Source organism: Pleurodeles waltl, chromosome 8 (genome assembly GCF_031143425.1).
Source record: "Pleurodeles waltl isolate 20211129_DDA chromosome 8, aPleWal1.hap1.20221129, whole genome shotgun sequence".
Lineage (NCBI taxonomy): Eukaryota > Metazoa > Chordata > Amphibia > Caudata > Salamandridae > Pleurodeles > Pleurodeles waltl.
This window is the reverse complement of record NC_090447.1, coordinates 483,092,144-483,105,270: the sequence shown is the minus strand read 5'-3', so window position 1 is coordinate 483,105,270 and position 13,127 is coordinate 483,092,144.

Here is a 13,127-nt window from a genome sequence, read left to right as displayed (position 1 = left end):
AGGGAATGGGTGCTGAGTGACTGTATAGTTGAGTTAGTGAGTGTATCAGTGTTTGTATCTGTAAGTGATTGGGTACATGAGTGTCTGTATGTGTGAGTGATAGCATGCATCAGTGTTTGTATGCATGAATGATTAAGTGGGTAAGTGGTTGTTTAGGTGAGTGAGTGGGTGTAAGAATAATGTTATTGGTGAGTGAGAGGGTGTAGTTGTTACTGTATGGTTAAGTAAGTGGGTGCATGAGTGGATCTATGAGTGAGCATGTGACGACATAACTGGGATATGGATGAAAGGGTATGGTAGCAACGTATGGGTGACTTAATGCCTGTGTGAGTGGTGTATGCGTGACTGAGTGGTAGTATTTCTCTGTGAATGAGTGAGTAAATGAGTGAGTGAATGAATAAGTGATTTATGTATATCACTGAGTGTGGCAAATACTGTATACATCAGAAACCAGAAAACACACTGCGTTACACATAAAGAATACTGGCTAAGAATAAAGAATGGTCAATACGTGTCAGACACAAATACTTTTCTGCCACTCCATGATCTAGAATGTTTTGATGACATATTTCTCCAAATACTGTTGAAAAAAAGAAAAATATAAATATGTTAGAATGGTACTTATAAGAGATGTAAAACCAATCAGTAGACATTAATTACGCTATAGCAGTATATGGTAATTTACTAAAATATTTTATTTTCCCTCTATCATGTTCTTAGTTTCTTCATACTAGTACCTATAACCAGAGTACGGCAAAATCATCATTGAACAGTGGGGAAAAACAATCATTTAGATTGCGGCAAAAAACATATATGGCCACAGTACTTTGGCCTCATCTGTTCATACATAACACTGTTTTATCCAGTGTTCTCATTCTAGTGAGAATCAAAAGAAAAAGTTTCCTCTTTAAGGCAAATACCTTTTCAACTACAACCTGAACACGTTCTTTTTGTTTCAGTGCTTCCTTTCTCTTTTTGCACTTCTTCATATTTTTAGGAAGATTCTGAGTCACCCTGGCACCAAAAAATCTAACCCTAATTTCTTTGATCTGTTGCTGTCTTCTGTTTAGTCTATCTGATTTCCTCAATGATTTCTTACTGTGCATCTCACATGAGTTTTGTACCTTCTTCATTGAATACAAGCTTTACTTTTTATTTGCATAATTTTTCACATGTTGCAGTTTCCCCATATAGTTTTGAGAAATTGTCTGCTTTTCTTACCAGCAGCTCTTTTCTCTTTAAGCACACTCTCCTCTTGTTCCACCTTTTGTTTCTGTGTTGCAAGTAGATAGAATGCTTTCCTCAGTTTTTTTTGTTTTCTGTTTTTTGTTGGCATCTTCAATATCTATTCTTAGTAAAATAAATTCTAAAACACAAAACAATATAGCAACAGATTTACATTTACATAAGACACTGTTCAATTATGTATCATTATAAAATACTGCTCACACATTCAGCCACATAACAGCACTTTAGGCACTATACATCTATTTTCTATTAAGTTCCTCGCTGTCTCACCATATCTATCAGTCTGTGCTCCTAAGTGCCTTTTTAAGCAGGAACATGTATTTGTGTCCAATAGTGTGTGAATCAGTGTTACAGTCAAACTGACACTGCATGCATTAGTGTGTATTTGATAGTGATAGTCTATATATCATTCTTTAGCACTCATACAAACAAAAACACCTCTTATAAGGTTTCCCTGCCTGCAGAAAACCAATAAACCATAAAACAGGCAGCCTTGCAGCAACATAAACGATGCCTGCATTGCCAATAGGTAGCAATTTTTGCAACAGCGCCGGAAAGAGACTATAAAAGCACCATATCTTGCAGACACAGCACATTTCTCCCCTTTTCTGGTGACAGAGGGCAGCACAATAAGACACTTGTTGCATCACCCTGTCATGGACCTCATAAATGAGACCCTACAGGGCATTTATTTACACTTGGGTGTCCAAAGACATAATCAGCTTCCGATGAGTTGTAAATACCAGCTAGCACAATCTTTGGCCATTTGCGCAGCGCAACACGAGATATTTTGTGTAGAGTTGTGTTGCGATATTCTTCATAAATCTGACCTCAAATGTTTGCAGGAGCGCACACATGCATTACCATGCAAAACACCACCATAAAGCAGTATCCTTTAGATTTATTTGCACATAACCTTTGTTGCCGGCTGAACATGAAAGAGCTTTGTCAGCTGCATAAACACTTTGCTAAGTTATGCTTATTGTGTCGTGAGCATAATTTCAGTATTATCCACGGTTCCATTCTTATCCATGGGCATTAACACATTTGTTAATACCACAAAGAAAAAAAGGTTGGGTGAATAAATGGAAAGTGAGAGGGTTCTTAAACAATTTACTTTGGTGTGATTGGATAATCGCTCACAAATAATTTACATTTTACCTCATTACTGAGATTTGAATAAAGATGACAGGGGAATCACCCCAACAGTTGGACGAAACGTGTTTATTTTTTAGGGTAAATACAAAATTGCAACCATTTGCTCTTTGCAGAGGTTAAAAATGCTACAAAAAATGATGCAGTGCAATCTCATAGATTTCACTGTGCAATTTATGTTAGGGAATGTTCCTGTTGCATACTTTATGCCTGGAGAAGGCATAATGTGGCACAAGGGTTTACAAGGTGACACAGTGCATCATTGAACCACTTTGTAAATATGGCGCAGCATTTTTGCCACACTATCGCCACATTAGCATCAAAAAGTTATGTCTATTCTCCTGCTTGTGCCTGGTATTGCTTATTCATAATTAAGTGACGTGGCTGCATGAATTAGTAGGAAAGAAAAACATGGCAGGGAAGTTTCATGTGGTTAAAAGAAGGCAAAACATCCTCTCAATACAACCGTCTCTCAATCTATATGAATCTTCCTTTTAATCTGAAACCATTTAAACATAGCTTGTTTGTGACCTGTCAGCAGGCTACAAAATGCATTTTTCACACTTTGTCTGTCCTACTTTCCTGATTTACTTCTCTTCTTAATAATATTTTAGGGAAAAAGTCTTGATTTTTAGCTATTGCTTACAAGCAGCTTTCAGCTGTCTCTTTGCAAAACATTTCTTGAGGATAATGATAAAAATTTACAGTGAGTTTAGAACCACCCATTGGTTTTTTTTCGTGTCTTCTCACTTGCCTACCATAGTCTTGACTTCCTTTTCTTGAGTTTTCTCTCTACTAGAACAAAGCGTTTTAGCTATGTTTTTGATTGGCTGACTTGTATCTTTTCACTACTCACATTTATTGTACTACATTTTTCTTTTTTAAGCACTTTGTGAGAGTGCAAATGTTTTCTTGCTCTTCCATTGCTGCTCCATAAAATACCTACCTTGCCACTCTCCTTGTTGCTTCTTCTTCCCTCACTTGCTTTCTCCCTTGAGAGGCTGCTTCTTGTGTTCAATAACCACCATCTACTCCTCCCACTCCAGGTTGATCCCTCCTCTCCCACCATCCTACCCCTTTGCTTTCCCCCTCTGGCTTTTTTGCATTTTTTTGTTATTCTCCCAGCCATTCTCAAGATTATCTGTTGAACCCCCAGCACTCTACCTGTTGCTTCCTCTTATTTGTTACCCCACCGGCTCCTCTGTTGCTTCCAAACCCCTTATGTTCCTTAAAAAACAATAAAAATGTATGTTTGTTTTCTGGAGGGAAAGGTAGATGCCATTCACTACTGGCACACGCAAAACTGTATTATTATTTATATTCACTGATCCAAGTGGCCATATTTGAACAATAAATATTAAAATAAAATGTCCCCTTGTCATTCCATAGATGCATTCTTCTTTGGTAAACCATCTTTGAAAGTATATCATAACGTATGCGCTTGCCCACAGAATGACGCCGGCAACAGTAAATACTGACGAGCACGCACTCAAGCACGTTTGCATAATCCCACCTTTTATCTATTTTTCCTTTTTCTACGTTTTTTGCTGATGCTGCTCAGCAGTAACAAAAGTATTTTGCTCTTTGTTGATGCTGCACTGTATCAACAAAAATAATTTGCAAAGCCAATAGGTCAAACAAGGCGAGCTCTTTTAGCTTTATCAATGCTTGTCCAACATGGCTGTTACAGCAATTTCAGAATTTTTCTCGCTGCTGCACGTGTACCCTCACACACAGCCGTCAGAACGTTTTGTATTTCCTGCTTTGTGACTTTCATCTATTTTAACACCCAACCCTCCTTAGTGTTTCTACTTCTTTTTAGGAGTTATAGTAGCACATGCAGAAGTGGCAGCCCTCCCTCCAGTGATCCGAAGAGCGCAGTGTTTTGTCTTGATTGAACAGGCCTCACACCGCCTAGTCCACATCACAGGCAGGAGCAATCTTTTGCCTTTGATCAAATGTTCCCTCTGCCACGCCGTTGTGGAGTCAGTGATGCTTACCCTTTTATTTCGTTATCTGCAAGATGCATGCCATCTACAAAGTGCTGTGATGCAATTGCTGCAGAAACCTCAATGGTTGTACCTAATTAAAACAGTTTCTAAAAGGGAATTATCTTAATTTAAAACAGTCGGAGGCGCATTTGCAACATTGTACTTTCGCAAGGGGGCTGCTTCCAGAAGGATAAAGACCACTTCATTCCACCACCTCGACAAATCAGTCGTCTTGCAGCATTAGGTTGCTGTAAACAGGTCAATTCTTGAAGCAAAAGAATATAACGCAGCGAAACAAACAGCAGTGCGCAAATAACTTTAAGATTTTCAGGGAATTCGGATCGTTAGAAAAGCAAAGAGGTGTAACAGATCAGTGTGTATTTTATTAACAACAGTAACTTTTTTTATGTGGCTCTTCCTATTGTATGTATTCCTGATCCAAACCAGGTGCTTCTAATATATCGGTTTGCCATTCTGAATGGATGGGAGGCTGAGCAGGAATTTGCTCATGATCTGCAGACCACGGGGAATATAAAATGCCAAGCATTAAACTTAGTGAGCTCTCTTGTTTACCATCCCACATGCAGAAAATAGATATAACAAAAGAAAGCGATTCAGCAAGACCAATCACAGGGAGTTCAGTGGTTTTACTAAAAGACACCATTTCGCTGCCTCGAAACTGTTAAATGGAAAGGAGAATGCATGGCTGAACATTTTGGGAGGCCAGTAAACCTCTCCCTTCTAAATTTAGGAGTAAAGCTCAAATTAGATATCAAGTCAAAAAGCAAATAATTAGTGGGCATACGTTTGCTTATAGTACGCACACAGACCATATACAAAATTCGATTGACACAATTCTAACATGAGTGTTCAGAAGTGTATGAATCCTTACCAAACAAGGCTTCATATCACTCCTGAAAGCAAGAAGTTCTTCTCGAACTGACAACTTATCAATGAAAATACGAGGTTCCCATGGGCATGCACTAAAAATGCGGAAATTACAGCCACAAAATTGGAGTGGCAGAATCAATTTACAGATTAACAAGTGGCCTAAGGAGTGCACAGTAAATCGAACCACACACCTCAGCAGTACATAAAAATTACAAGGACTGCAGCTTCACAGGGCTTCAAACAAACATCTTGTTGGAACAAATACAACACCCCAAATTCCAGGACACCTCAAATTTCAACGAACCCAAAGTTTACCTTACATGATTCTACCGTGTATGTAAATTGCATGAAAAGGCACCCTCCTCAACATCAATGTAGTGGTTTAGCAAAACTCAGTAACCAGGGTCACTCAATAATCTAGTACTAGATCAGGAAAAATTAAATAGCTTTACTACAAGTGTCCCAAAATCAAGTAACACAGAATAAATGTAATGAAGACTCAAATGCAATGTTATACAGTAGTGGTTCCCAACCTGTGGTCCGGGGACCCCTGGGGGGCCATGAAGCATGCTCAGGGGGTCCCCAACTGTTTAGAAGATTAAATATTATTAACAGATTAGGTCCTCAGCATTCAGTAATGACTCATTGGGGGGTCCCCGGATTCCAATAAGGATTCAGTGAGGGTCCCTGGGTTCCAGTAATGAGAAAGTGGGGGTCCACAGATTGGGAACCACTGTTATACAGAGTAGTCAAAGATCAGAAGTCATTCCAAGCACCAAAAACGAACAGCAAAATCAGAAAGAAATCAGACAGCATCACTAGTGGCATGAAGGAAAGCTCAAAAATGTCTAGCTCACCTATGATATCAAGGGGTTCTTATTCTAAATTCATGCATAACTAGTAAGTAAAACAGAAGATTCATCGAGGTATGGTTGCAAGTAAGAACTCTTTAGCACATAAGCACTATCACATTTTGCGAACGCATTCAGCATCTTCCCTGCTATTGCCATTCAGAGATGTTCGAGCAAAATATAAAAAAAATCAAGAATATCACTCCACATTAATGAATAAACTGTAAACTGTAAACTTTGCACTTGTATAGCGCACTACTCACCCGTTAGGGACTCAAGACGCTGTACGCATACAGCTGTGGAACCCCTCCTGGCTTTTCCCTGTGAGGCACCCACTCCTGGACAGCCCCAAGGTGAAGCCAGGTATCCAAGTGCTGTGAGGGCCATTGTGGAGATTAAGCAAGCTATTGCCCAGAGTTACAGAGTGGGACCCATTAATTAGATTAGGCACCGAGGCAAGAATTATTTGGTCCAAGGGAATTGAACCCAAGACCCGCCAAAGTGGGAATTGAACCCTGGCCCCGGGCCAGATCTCTGCATTAGGGTCTGCCGCTCTAACCATTGGTGATCCAGCCAAGAAAGCAGAGCAGACAAACAACTAGACCGCTCCCCAACCTCTACGCTCAAAATGGCCGCCGATGCCACCGACCGGGGAGGGCTCTCACATACCCTTCACCACAATAAGTCAGCTGGCAACATAGACCGGCCCATTGTTTAAAAAGATAGCTTCAAAGAAATCCCCAAACAATATAGCACCGTAATAAAAGTAAGTAAATATTTTCTATAAGCAAAACTTTTCAAATCTAAGAACAGATATACATTAAAATGCATAAAAATGAAAGAAAAGCAGACAAAGTCGTGAATGTCCACTTACAATGAAATTAGAAAGATTACAGCTGAAATTCTAAGAATATATATAACGTGCAGACTTTAAGAAAAAATATTTGGTTAATGTTAGTGGGTAGGTGAACCAAAGAGACTGACCCAAATGACAGAACTGACACACAACTTAAGTAGTAGGTGGAAAGCACAGCATCATACCAGTACAGGCATAAATTGTAAGGCATTCCTCATCACCCGCAAACCCCACACGCTACACAAACCAAATCTAAGCCTTCCACAATAACAATTTTATAAAGTAAGATGCGCTGCAGGACATCTCACTTGCATCCTCACAGCTTCAGAAGTATATAACCCACAGAAAGATGGATGGCATAAAAGCACCTCAAATATTCACTCTCTCTTTCCAAACATTCAGGACAGACTTCGTCCTCAGTATGCCTATCACCAGAAACAGATAGGTGAAGAGGGAGACTTTATGGAGACAATGGATCACACGTTTTTACAAGGCTGACAGACGTGTTGGGCAGATATTGCTTCGCCCCACACATGATTAAGGACTTGACTTTGGGTTGGGAGGCAATCTCACCTCAACAACTGTCAACTCCCATTTCATCTCTTGCACATTGACAATTGGTGCCACTCAGATGATGGTACATGATTTCAACTATGCATTCAGAACCTATACTTCAACTGCTAAAATAAACTGTTAGTATGACAATCTGACAGACACTTGTTTAATATGTCATTCTTTCACTGTCACTCACATCTCCATAGAAGTTCTGCTTTTTAGTCTTCAAACTTCTGTCTCTCTTAAAAGATGTGAAAATTCATGTCTTTCTCGAGGCATTCAATCATACCCCAACCTACACTTATTTTAGTGGCTGGTGACTCACCACTGCTTTTCAGGTCACACGTGGAAGTGCTTTGACCTGTTGTAAAAATGGTGGGCTTTTAACCATGCCCACCTCACGGCCAGCACTTTCACTAGTTTGTGGATTTGCCTTAAAAAAATCAATTATCATTGGCAAGTGCTTTACATTTGTCCTGCCTTGGGGTGGTTTTGTTACCCCTTTGCAGACTCACCTCGTTACATGGAAAATTGCATGACTGCTGATACGTTTGACTGTGACCAAACATCTTTTTCCTTTTGTGCCTCTCCTTCGTGCTCATGCTAATGACGGCCATGGTGATTTGAATCGGCTCGGTAATGTCAACTAATGTTTTACGCTTCATTTTCAATTTATGTGGCAGGAAAAGTCCAGTTAGGAATTTACAATGCCAATAGCTCTAATTCGAGCAAATGTGAGACCCATTGCATTGCAAATGCTTGTTTATCCATGTCTCTCTCCTATATGTTTTATTAGTATTTTTACACCACCTTCTGGCAGTACCATTCATACCTGAAAGCAATTAAGTAAAATAAATAAAATACATCTTAAGGCAAAATGTGATGGTTTTGACAAATATCACATTTTATTCAGCCACATTTTTGTGTATCAATTTGTGGTTGAAACTTATTATCAGACTATTACAATGAACTGTTAACCAATTATTCTTTATGTGGAATTTCCACTGCCCATGAGACAGCAAGTTCTGTTTATGACCCCCCCCCCATTAGGTATTAGGTTAGCAGTTTTGAAAGTACATTTTAAAGCCTTGCATTGTGTAGGGCTGAATTACCGGTATGCCCTTAACTGTGATGGGGCAGGCAATTGAAGTTATATGTCCCATCGGAATGGCAAGGTCCAGATTTTATTGCTGATCTCTGGTGTTTAACCAGACTTTGCAAGCTAATCGTAGAAAGAATCTCAGAGTGAAAGGAGCCAACATTTTCAATCAATCAAACACGATTTGCAAAGTGGGACTAATCACCTTCAAGGGAAACCAAGCACTTGTAGGTCTCAGTGGCTAATTCAAATAGCCAGGTCTTGGGAGCTCTATGGAGTTCTAGATGAGAGGTGATGGTCTGGAGATGGGTGGGGGGGGGGCTGATCTAGGTTTTTGCTGCTATGTGGGAAAAGGCATGTCCTAAACTTCAGCTTTGGTGGATGAGTGGCGTGTGGGCAAGAGATAGGGAGGTGGAACGTAGTCTTCTTGACGGTTGGTGAACTTTCAGGCAGTGGTTAATATAGTTGTTGTGCAGAGCTTTGTGTGCATAGGTCAAGAGGTTGAATATGCACCTCTTCTGCATGGGACGCCAGCGGAGTTGCCTGAGATGTGGTGTGATGTGAGATCATCGGGGGAAGTCCGAGGATGTGTCTGGCTGTGTGTAAGTTCTGCAAGGCGATTCCTACATAGAGGGCATTGCTGTAATCTAGTAAACTGGTGATGAGGCCTTGTGTCACAGTGTGTCTCGTGTGCCTGGGTAGCCACTTGAAGAGCTTATGTAGCATACACTGAGTGAAAATGCAGGCAGAGAAGACAGTGTTAATCTGTGACTATATGGTAAGCCTATTGTCACTGATGATTCCAAAGTTTCTGGCATGTTCGGAAGAGGTGGATGAGGATCCTATTTCTGAAGGCCACCAGGAGTTGTTCCATGTGTCAGGGCAAGTGTATGTCTAGACCAAAACAAGAAATTACTGGCCATATCAAACCGATTTCTCTCCAAATTCGTCATTACTTAGTGGACCCGCAAGATCCACCTTGCATAGGGCTAGCTATTACATTCTCGGACAGTTACCTCCTCCATCTGTATCAGGGACTGCAGGTATGGAGAGATAACAACTCATTTGGCAAACCACTTGTATTGAGCAGTTTAGGAGTAAGTTCACAAAAAATAGAAACTTAAGGAGCAGGTTGCTTAAAAACACTTACCCTTAATATCGAAAGGGCCCAAATGAAAGTTGTGAATATCTGGGAATGTCGTAGCTTTTTAGACGTAAATCCGATAACCTTAATCAACAAAACGTAATTTTTTGTAGGTGATATATTAGTTGTGGACAATGAGGAAGATTGAGGTTGTAATGTGTTTTGTACTTTTTTAGTCTTTTTTTCCACAAGGCGATCTCACTCTCCTCATTGCAACACGTATATTTCCCTTTTCTTAAATGTAAATGGAACTGAGTTCTGTGGAAAGGTTTTCCTGGTTAGGTAGTCTTATCCACAGTTTGTGCATAAATACTTATTTTCCGCGCCTGCAGTTGACTTCTGAAAAAAGTGTGAATTAGATGCTTAGTTCACAGTAGGTTGCTGAATAACATCTATAATTCCAATGCTTGTCCCATAGTAGCAAACAATGTATCTGGCTTCCATAGTCAGTGCATAAATGTTCACAGGCTCATTTGCTGAAAACGATCACCTTCTACAACGATCATTAATTTAGTGGTTCACATGACATTATGCAAAATACACGCCTGTTTGGCTGCATATTAAAAATAATATTGTGCCTCAAATAGAACATGCTCGAAATCCTTAGCGAAAAAACTGAGTCTAATGTTAACACTTTGTCAAGCATGTGAATTGCTTCCAGCATACTGTAGTTTAATCCACTGTCCACAAACAGCTCCTTCATTATTACCTAATTACATGCAAATTTCACAAAATGAATGAGTTTTAAGTACTTGTCAATCTGTCATCCTAGGAATCACTGAAACATTGTAACTGCTAGAAAAATTATCAGCAATAATCACACTATGCTAATTTGGTATTTTCTGTGCAGTTATCTGAAACCATAAATAACTGGACACAAAGACATGTGGCATTCACTCAGCAGAGCTTGACCTACAGTTTTTAGGTTTCAAACAAACGCGCCAGTGAAATGCAAATAAAGAAGCTAGACGCTCTACATCTGGCTAGCGATTAGAACTAAATATTTAGAGCATTTAAAATGCTTAAAATATAAGGAGACGATCTGAATTTTAGTGTAATTGTTTTCTCCTTTTATTTCCTCTATTTTAAGCCCCCCGGATGATCTTTCCTTAGTGTTCCAAAATAAAGCTTATTATTATTCTTATTATTATTCTTATTATTATTTGTCATTCTAGAATTGCAGACTTAATCTTGTGAGTATTAATTAGTGCATTCAATAGTTAATACTGTTGCTCCTCTTGTTGGTGATATGACATTTAAGTGATGCAAAATTAGGTAGTGCTTCTGCAGCTACATAATAGAATTTCAATTCTGTTGAGGTTGGAACGTCCCCTGGATGGTAAAGGGGTTCATACCCCTTCTCTCAGAGCCAGACTGCCTGTGAACCTGGTCTCCTGATTTTTGTTTGACTCTGTAGTCACAGTAATTTAGCATATAAGCCCTGACCTCAACCTCGCATGTGAACACAAGGTCCAGAACCTGTTCTTTGACCAGGAGAGGAAACAGAGCATGTCCTGTTGAAAGACATGGAACTGCTCTCCCTGACTTGGGATACTTGCAGAAAGCATTTGTGGCAGCATATCACATTTTTGTGATTCGTTATTATAACCAGCTCTTTTTCCTGTAACAAATGAGACAGTGTTCTACCAACCCTTCTTGTGAAACATTCCACTTTTATGTAAACCCCAGACCATTGTCCTAACATTCCATGCACCTGCCAATTGTGGGTAAGTACAGTTGATAAGTAGTCCATGTGTTGTAGTAGGACTCTTTGGACCATATTTATACTTTTTGACTCAAAACTGCACTGATGCAGTTTTGCGTAAAAAATGTTAACGCCGGCTAACGCCATTTCTTTGCGGCGCTCAGGCGTCATATTTACACTTTGACGCACGGCGACGCAAACCACTAGTGTGAGTCTTTTTTTTTTACTCAAACTGTCAAATGCGCCACGTTGTAAAGAAAAAAAAAGTTAATGCAGCGAAAATGACTGTGAGCCGCTTTACGACGTCGCAAACCAGATCCGCACCTTTTTTTGACGCCATAGCGTCAAAAAGTGGCGCAAACACTGCAAAATGTGCTAAGGAAAGTCAAAATGGGTTCCAGATGCTTTCACAGATCCCAGGAAGATGACAACAGACCAGGAACCAGCCAGGAGGACCCACACAAGACCCAGGACAGGGAGAAGAAGAAAAGAAAGTGTTGCTTCAGTGCAGAGGAGCAGGAAATTCTGGTGAAAGAGATGACGGAACACCAGCACCAACTGTTTGTCACCTCAAAGTTACCAATCAGTAGGAGAGAGGCAATATGCAACAAATTGTAGACAAGATAAACAGTGTGGCAGAAGTACGGAGAACAGTCATTGAGTGCAAGAAACGCTGGAATGACTGCAAGAGCAGGACCAAGGAAAAGAGAGCCAGGAACAGGAAGGCAGCACTGCAGACTGGAGGTGGGAGTCCAGCACCGCAGGAGGCCCTGGACCACATGGAGGAGATGGTGGCAGCCGTCATCCCTGAGGAGATCATCACAGGGATTCAAGGACAAGACAGCGCAGACTACCAGGAGACAACACAGGCGCAGGGTAAGTCGCATGGGGAATTAAAATGCACAAATGTGATCTGCAAGCGGGGGACATACCTACTACACAATGCATGTAAGTCATGATAATCAGGGAGTGGCATGGGTAAAGGTGCACAGCACAAGGTCATGGCCCGTTCCGAGGAAACCTGGGGCACAGTACTACACTACACAAACAACCTTTGCATGGAGGGTATGCTGCCATGCCAAGGATGTTGGAAAGGTAAAGCCAGTCCAGGAGGGTAGGGTACAACGTAAAACTGGCCTGCTGTCACACGTCAGCTGGAATTCTCCCAACATGAACTAGGGCTTAATTAACAGTCTCAGGCCATATCTGCAAGTGGAATTTAACATTGACAACAGTTGCCACTGCCACCTCTGCTGTGTGTGCAGGTCAAGTAGCTAATGGCAGTAACGTCCCCATGGATCAAACACACCCAAATTAGAGGGTTCAGGATGACAACTTTATCAATCCCCTGTAATCAATAAAAATGTTCTAATCCTGTCAAATGTGATTGCCCATAGTTGCTTCAAACATCAGCCATTGTCATAAACATTATGAGGTACACAGCACTAATTTCATACCCATGCTACACATGTCAGGTTCCACCATGTGCCTGGGTCACAGTAGCTCCAATGACACCATGCAACATTCCAAATGTAATACTGCTCAGACAACAGCATTGAGGGGGAGGACATATGTCACCGGCTAGTGAAATTCACCCTCACAGTCAGAAGAGGAAATGGAACTCTGCTAGGA